Source organism: Coregonus lavaretus, assembly GCF_964263955.1.
Source record: "Coregonus lavaretus genome assembly, chromosome: 32".
Lineage (NCBI taxonomy): Eukaryota > Metazoa > Chordata > Actinopteri > Salmoniformes > Salmonidae > Coregonus > Coregonus lavaretus.
This window is the reverse complement of record NC_140019.1, coordinates 24,365,095-24,374,178: the sequence shown is the minus strand read 5'-3', so window position 1 is coordinate 24,374,178 and position 9,084 is coordinate 24,365,095.

Below are 9,084 nucleotides of genomic sequence, written 5' to 3'. Positions count from 1 at the left end.
GGTTCATCATCACACGCTGAGTGTTAATCAGTGTCTCTAAAAGCTGTCACTGATATGACACTACCTCCCGAGTGGCGCAGTGGTCTAAGGCACTGCATTGCAGTGCTCGTTGTGCCACTAGAGATCCTGGTTCGAATCCAGGCTCTGTCGTAGCCGGCCGTGACCAGGAGACCCATGGGGCGGCGCACAATTGGCGTCGTCCAGGGTAGGGGAGGGAATATACGGCAGGGATGTAGCTCAGTTGGTAGAGCATGGTGTTTGCAACACCAGGGTTGTGGGTTTGTTTCCCACGAGGGGCCAGTATGAAAAATAAAAAAATAATGTATGCACTCACTAACTGTAAGTTGCTCTGGATAAGAGCGTCTGCTAAATGACTTAAATGTAAATGAGTCCTCCCCCAGCTCTAGAGGTTTGTCTAGCTGTGCCATGTGAAGAACTACTGCCAGCGAGATGGGGGCTGTTGCATGACAACAGATCTGTCAGAGCTGTGTGAATGTGGGTTTTTCTGAGACGTCCGCCCTGTTGCATGCTTTAGTTTGACGTGCATAAAAAAAAAACTTGTTTTCACAAGAAGAGAAAGATGGCTTTGCTCTTTCATTGTTGTTAGATGACACTGTCCCTTTAACCCTCTGTGTGTTTCAAGTGGTTGGGTCTGTGGCTAGAGGCCACTGGAGAAAGAGGAACAATGCAATGACTAATTGATGTTGAAAATATGAGCTCATTGTCTCTGTGAGAGCAAAGCACTTCCCTGGGGCCTGAATATAGTTCTAGTTAATGTACTGTCTTAACTGTCACATAGTCCCCAAATGAAGAGTATAGTTGTATAGTTGCATATGCATGATTGGCCGTCGCATGGAGAGGGCAGTGGTACAGCAGTGTGCAGTGAGGAATTCTGATGGCGGCTGTGAAGGCAGGCTGCAACATTATTCATTCCCTGAATTTAGTTTACAATGAAACAGTTGCACACACACACTGCATCAAGGAGTAAGTAAGTAAGTACATGCCTCTCTTCTAGGATATCCAGTTCTAGCTAAATATGAAAATGAGGTCGTATTTAGTCATTAAATTCTATGGGTATCCATCCATGTAGGAGAGTAACAGTATAGGCAAGAAGGACTATATCCTCTCACCATAGTACGTTGGCAGAGTTGCAGTGAGCTGTAGTTGGATATTAAAATCGTGGGTTGTTGTATGTAATTATTGTAGGTTAATATTGTATTCGGCTGAGCCCGCTGTAGCACGAAGCTAGCTAGCTAACCCACCACCTGGACTAGCTGGCGAGTAGCTATTAGCAACGGTATAGTTGTTTCACGCCTGAGAGTGCCTGTAATTGCGCCAGCTGGCTGCCTACAATAATTACATACAATAATTGCCTACCATTCAGCTGTTTTCTAACCTCATTGTCTGAACCGTTAACGTTAGGTAGCAAGTGGCTACTGTGCTTGAAATTTTGCTAGCTTGTTGCTACCTGGATAGCTACTAGTAAACAATAGCTGGAACGACCTAGCGAACAGACGCGAACTGGCTGAGTTAATTCAGTGGCTAGCTTTGCACTTGGCTAGCTAACAGTAGCTGCTAGGGGTAAGTCATAACCTACATTTGTGTTTTGTTTTTTACATATTGGTAGCCCGAGTCGTTCAAGGAATTCGGGACATGGGTGACTAGTTAACGTTAGTTTGGCTCTCTCTGTGTGTTCGTGCCGTGAAAGGAGGGGTTTCTTCTTTGTCTGAAAGCAAAGGCTAGCTAGTTTGCTAACTATTCTAGCTAACTAACTGGCTGAATAAGTTGACGACGGACTCGCTCAAGCTGTAGGGACTAACCCACAACGTTAGACACGGACACGAACGATCTGCTTGCGTGTTGACACACTGGTGGTTTGTTGTGGCCGAGTATTGGCGCTAAACCGTGTTGTTGGAGTCCGGCATGCTAGCTGGCTGTGGCGTCTTATGACTAGGTGCCTGGACGATTTTCACGGAATAATACTGTACCTAGTTAGCTAGCTGATAAACTAAGTTAGTCTATTCCTAGAAAACATTGAACCGCTGTAGTTTACAACAATTATAGTTTCTGAGGTGGAAGTTGGGAGAGTTATATTTGGGAGTTGTGGTGAGGGAGGACCCGCTCTCTCCTTTCCCAGATGTTTAGTTCATTTCATTCCGATCTCCTCTGCATTATTGTAGCCATTTGCTGCAGCCTGTCAACTATGCCTCTGCCTATCCCTGTTCTCTCCTCTCCGCACAGGCTATACAAACGCCTCACACCGCGTGGCTGCTGCCTCTCTAACCTGGTGGTCCCTGCACGCACCACCCACGTGGAGTTCCAGGTCTCAGGCAGCTTCTGGAACTGCCGTTCTGCTGCCAACAAGTCAGAGTTCATCTCAGCCTATGCTACCCTCCAGTCCCTCGACTTCTTGGCGCTGACGGAAACATGGATTACCACTGAAAACACTGCTACTCCTACTGCTCTCTCCTCGTCTGACCATGTGTTCTCGCATACCCCGAGAGCATCTGGTCAGCGGGGTGGTGGCACAGGAATCCTCATCTCTCCCAAGTGGACATTCTCAATTTTTCCCCTGACCCATCTGTCTATCTCCTCATTTGAATTCCATGCTGTCACAGTCACTAGCCCATTTAAGCTTAATATCCTTGTCATCTATCGCCCTCCAGGTTCCCTTGGAGAGTTCATTAATGAGCTTGACACCTTGATAAGTTCCTTTCCTGAGGATGGCTCACCCCTCACAGTTCTGGGGGATTTCAACCTCCCTACGTCTACATTTGACTCATTTCTCTCTGCCTCCTTCTTTCCACTCCTCTTCTCTTTTGACCTCACCCTCTCACCGTCCCCCCCTACTCACAAGGCAGGCAATACGCTTGACCTCATCTTTACTAGATGCTGTTGTTCTACTAATCTCACTGCAACTCCCCTCCATGTCTCCGACCACTACTTTGTATCCTTTTCTCTCTCGCTCTCCTCCAACACTACTCACTCTGCCCCTACACAGATGGTAATGCGCCGTCGCAACCTTCGCTCTCTCTCTCCCGCTACTCTCTCCTCTTCCATCCTATCATCTCTTCCCTCTGCTCAATCCTTCTCCCTCCAATCTCCTGATTCTGCCTCCTCAACCCTCCTCTCCTCCCTTTCTGCATCCTTTGACTCTCTATGTCCCCTATCCTCCCGGCCGGCTCGGTCCTCCCCTCCAGCTCCGTGGCTTGATGACTCATTGCGAGCTCACAGAACAGGGCTCCGGGCAGCTGAGACTCCCTGCGGACCTGGCATCTTTTCACTCCCTCCTCTCTACATTTTCTTCATCTGTTTCTGCTGCTAAGGCCACTTTCTACCACTCTAAATTCCAAGCATCTGCCTCTAACCCTAGGAAGCTCTTTGCCACATTCTCCTCCCTGCTGAATCCCCCCCCCCCCCCCTCCCTCTCTGTGGATGACTTCGTCAACCATTTTGAAAAGAAGGTTGACGACATCCGATCCTCGTTTGTTAAGTCAAATGACACTGCTGGTCCTGCTCACACTGCCCTACCCTATGCTTTGACTTCTTTCTCCCCTCTCTCTCCAGATAAAATCTTGCGACTTGTGACGGCCGGCCGCCCAACAACCTGCCCGCTTGACCCTATCCCCTCCTCTCTTCTCCAGACCATCTCCGGTGACCTTCTCCCTTACCTCACCTCGCTGATCAACTCATCCTTGACCGCTGGCTATGTCCCTTCCGTCTTCAAGAGAGCGAGAGTTGCACCCCTTCTCAAAAAACCAACCCTCGATCCCTCTGATGTCAACAACTACAGACCAGAATCCCTTCTTTCTTTTCTCTCCAAAACTATTGAGCGTGCCTTCTTTAGCCAACTCTCTTGCTATCTCTCTCAGAATGACCTTCTTGATCCAAACCAGTCAGGTTTCAAGACTGGTCATTCAACTGAGACTGCTCTTCTCTGTGTCACGGAGGCTCTCCGCACTGCTAAAGCTAACTCTCTCTCCTCTGCTCTTGTCCTTCTAGACCTGTCTGCTGCCTTTGATACTGTGAACCATCAGATCCTCCTCTCCACCCTCTCCGAGCTGGGCATCTCCGGCGCGGCTCACTCTTGGATTGCGTCCTACCTGACCGGTCGCTCCTACCAAGTGGCGTGGCGAGAATCTGTCTCCGCACCACGTGCTCTCACCACTGGTGTCCCCCAGGGCTCAGTTCTAGGCCCTCTCCTATTCTCGCTATACACCAAGTCACTTGGCTCTGTCATATCCTCACATGGCCTCTCCTATCATTGCTACGCAGACGACACACAACTAATCTTCTCCTTTCCACCTTCTGATAACCAGGTGGCGAATCGCATCTCTGCATGTCTGGCAGACATATCAGTATGGATGATGGATCACCACCTCAAGCTGAACCTTGACAAGACGGAGCTGCTCTTCCTCCCGGGGAAGGACTGCCTGTTCCATGATCTCGCCATCACGGTTGACAACTCCGTTGTGTCCTCCTCCCAGAGTGCGAAGAGCCTTGGCGTGACCCTGGACAACACCCTGTCGTTCTCCGCTAACATCAAGGCGGTGACCTGATCCTGTAGGTTCATGCTCTACAACATTCGGAGAGTACGACCCTGCCTTACACAGGAAGCGGCACAGGTCCTAATCCAGGCACTTGTCATCTCCTGTCTGGATTACTGCAACTCGCTGTTGGCTGGGCTCCCTGCCTGTGCCATTAAACCCCTACAACTCATCCAGAATGCCGCAGCCCGTCTGGTGTTCAACCTTCCCAAGTTCTCTCACGTCACCCCGCTCCTCCGCACACTCCACTGGCTTCCAGTTGAAGCTCGCATCTGCTACAAGACCATGGTGCTTGCCTACGGAGCTGTGAGGGGAACGGCTCCTCCGTACCTTCAGGCTCTGATCAGTCCCTACACCCAAACGAGGGCATTGCGTTCATCCACCTCTGGCCTGCTGGCTCCCCTACCTCTGCGGAAGCATAGTTCCCGCTCAGCCCAGTCAATACTGTTCGCTGCTCTGGCACCCCATTGGTGGAACATGCTCCCTCACGACGCCAGGACAGCGGAGTCACTCACCACCTTCCGGAGACATTTGAAACCCCACCTCTTTAAGGAATACCTGGGATAGGATAAAGTAATCCTTCTACCCCCCCTTACCCCAACCCCCCCCCCAAAAAAATAAAAAAAATAAAACATTGTAAAGTGGTTATCCCACTGGCTATAAGGTGAATGCACCAATTTGTAAGTCGCTCTGGATAAGAGCGTCTGCTAAATGACGTAAATGTAAATGTATACTGAGTATCCTCTTGGATAGCTACTGTATGTTCATTCAATGAAACCAGTATATCTTATGCTGAATATTGTTTATTTATCCTTTTGTTCCTCAAACTTTTGTACAAACACACCAAAATCTCAAACATGTTGGCAACCTTCAATTCGAATGAAGAGGAAACTAAACGGGGACATCCTCTTGTCATGTGCATTACCAACCCCCAAAATAACAGGCTACATTACCAACCCCCAAAATAACAGGCTACATTTAACACACCTCTACTTCCTGTTCTGTCTATTTCCACTTGGTAGGCATACTAATTCTTGTTTTGTCCAACATGCAAGGTACACACGCAAATGTTTACACATTCTCTTTATCCTCCATTGTTTGTTTTTTGGGTTGTTATTGGCTCAAGGAAGAAGTTGTTCTTGAACATTGATTTAGGACTACATTACCCTGTCCTTCAATCCTAACCTTAACCATTATGGGGATAGAAAATATGAAACCCTGTATCAGTGGTTAGGGACAACTGATCCTGCAACTAAAATGGATGGCCATGATTTGACAGACCACTCTCCCTACGGAGCAGTCACACTGTATACCTCATCAAGAATCAACATGGATGTGTTTCTGGTCGAGAAGGCTGTGTGATTCTCCTGTGGCAGGGATTTGCAACGGCCCAGCGGCTTCAGTTTCTAAATGTGTAATCTCTTGATGGCTTTCACTTCAAGTCTGCTTTGACAGAAATACTGTGGGTGTTTTTGTAAAGCTGACTCAGTGCTGGAACCCTCAACCAGCACCTCTATCCCGTGTGGCTCAGTTGTTATAGAATGGTTTATGCAACGCCAGGGTTGTGGGTTTGATTCCGCACGGGGGACCAGTGCTAAAAAAGGAATGCCCTCACTACTGTAAGTCGCTCCAGATAAGAGCATCTGCTAAAATGACAAAAATGTACAAATAAAAAAAAAGATATATCAACACAACTTCAACCAGCACCTCTATCAACACCAATCATCTTCTTCTGGCCAGTATTTGGTATGTATGGCATGACCAGACCAAACTGTCCAATGAAGTACTGTAGATCTAGTCATTATAACGGTGTTGTCCAACAACAAGTGAATATCACTTTGAACACTCTAATTATGAGCTAGGGTGGTAGTTAGAGTGAATGCCAAAGGGAAGGCAGCTTTCAAGACAGAGCGGGGTTTTACTCCTGGCCAGTACTGTATGTTGGGGTAGGGTTTTACTCCTGGCCAGTACTGTATGTTAGGGTAGGGTTTTACTCCTGGCCAGTACTGTATGTTAGGGTAGGGTTTTACTCCTGGCCAGGACTGTATGTTAGGGTAGGGTTTTACTCCTGGCCAGTACTGTATGTTAGGGTAGGGTTTTACTCCTGGACAGTACTATATGTTAGGGTAGGGTTTTACTCCTGGCCAGTACTGTATGTTAGGGTAGGGTTTTACTCCTGGCCAGGACTGTATGTTAGGGTAGGGTTTTACTCCTGGCCAGGACTGTATGTTAGGGTAGGGTTTTACTCCTGGCCAGGACTGTAATTCAGTATAGTATGTTAAGGTTAAGAGGAGGAAATCCTCTACTCCTTTTATATACACTGTATATACAGTTGAAGTCGGCAGTTTACATACACCTTAGCCAAATACATTTAAACTCAGTTTCACAATTCTAGTAAAAATGTCCTGTCTTAAGTCAGTTAGGATCACCACTTTATTTTAAGAATGTGAAATGTCAGAATAATAGTAGAGAGAATGATTTATTTCTTTCATAAAATTCCCAGTGGGTCAGAAGTTTACATACACTCAATTAGGATTTGGTAGCATTGCCTTTAAATTGTTTAACTTGGGTCAAACGTTTTGGGTAGTCTTCCACAAGCTTCCCACAATAAGTTGGGTGTAACGATGGTCATTATGGCCAAACAGTTCTATTTTTGTTTCATCAGACAAGAGGACATTTCTCCAAAAAGTACGATCTTTGTCCCCATGTGCAGTTGCAAACCGTAGTCTGGCTTTTTTATGGCGGTTTTGGAGCAGTGGCTTCTTCCTTGCTGAGCGGCCTTTCAGGTTATGTCGATATATAGGACTCGTTTTACTGTGGATATAGATACTTTGGTACCTGTTTCCTCCAGCATCTTCACAAGGTCCTTTGCTGTTGTTCTGGGATTGATTTGCACTTTTCGCACCAGTACATTCATCTCTAGGAGACAGAACGCGTCTCCTTCCTGAGCGGTATGACGGCTGCGTGGTCCCATGGTGTTTATACTTGCGTACTATTGTTTCGCAGATGAATGTGGTACCTTCAGGTGTTTGGAAATTGCTCCCAAGGATGAACCAGACTTTTCTTCTGAGGTCTTGGCTGATTTCTTTTGATTTTCCCATGATGTCAAGCAAAGAGGCACTGAGTTTGAAGGTAGGCCTTGAAATACATCCAAAGGTACACCTACAATTGACTCAAATTATGTCAATTAGCCTACCAGAAGCTTCTAAAGCCATGACATCATTTTCTGGAATTTTCCAAGCTGTTTACAGGCACAGTCAACTTAATGTATGTAAACTTCTGACCCACTGGAATTGTAACACAGTGAATTATAAGTGAAATAATCTGTCTGTAAACAATTGTTGGAAAAATTACTTGTGTCATGCACATGTCCTAACCGACTTGCCAAAACTATAGTTTGTTAACAAGAAATTGGTGGAGTGGTTGAAAAACAAGTTTTAATGACTCCAACCTAAGTTTATGTAAACTTTCGACTTCAACTGAATATACATACATATATTTTACCTTTATTTAACTAAGCAAGTCAATTAAGAACAAATTATTATTTACAATGACGGCCTACCAAGAGGCAAACGGCCTCCTGTGGGGACTGGGACAAAAAATAAAAATGTAGGACAAAACACACATCATGACAAGAGAGACACCACAACACTACATAAAGAGAGACACCACAACACTACATAAAGAGAGACCTAAGACACCACAGCATGGCAGCAACACATGACAACACAGCATGGTAGCAACACGACATGGCAGCAGCACAACATGGTAGCAGCACAAACATGGTACAAACATTGTTGGGCACAGACAACAGCATGAAGGGCAAAAAGGTAGAGACAACAATACATCACACGAAGCAGCCACAAGTGTCAGCAAGAGTGTCCATGATTGATTCTGAATGTACTGATGGAGATAAAACTGAACCGTGTTTGAATTTTTTTTGCAGCTCGTTCCAGTCGCTAGCTGATACGAACTGAAATGAGGAGCGAGCCAGGGATGTGTGTGCTTTGGAGACCTTTAACAGAATGTGACTGGCAGAACATGTGAAGATGATTCATTTCTCCCATTCTTGTTTTGTAATAGGTAAATATAGACCAGCATGAGAGGAAGGTATTCACTAGTTCTGCATTTTTGTCACGACAGGACATGCATCTTTACAAGAAAATTTCAGTTTTTTTAAATAGTGGTCATCTCTGTTTTATATTAACTATCCCCTATTTTAGAGAAATTAGATTAGATCCATTACTTTTTCAGAATATATCAACCATTACTCTTTGTGAATTTAGAGATTAATAATCTCTTTCACCAGCAGTGTAGAACCAAAACTAGGACGCAAAGGTATTCAAAAAATAAAAAGAAAGAAAATAAAAAATACAAGCAAAGTTTCTCTGGCAAACTCAAACCAAAGTGCCTACAGAAGTCTGCTTCTCCATTTCCTGTGTGGTCATGTGACTTCCTCTCAGTCTCTGTGCTCCACTATGTCAAACAGGAAGTCACTCTTTCTGCCTCTACTGTTTTGTCTGAGTCCTCTAGCAGT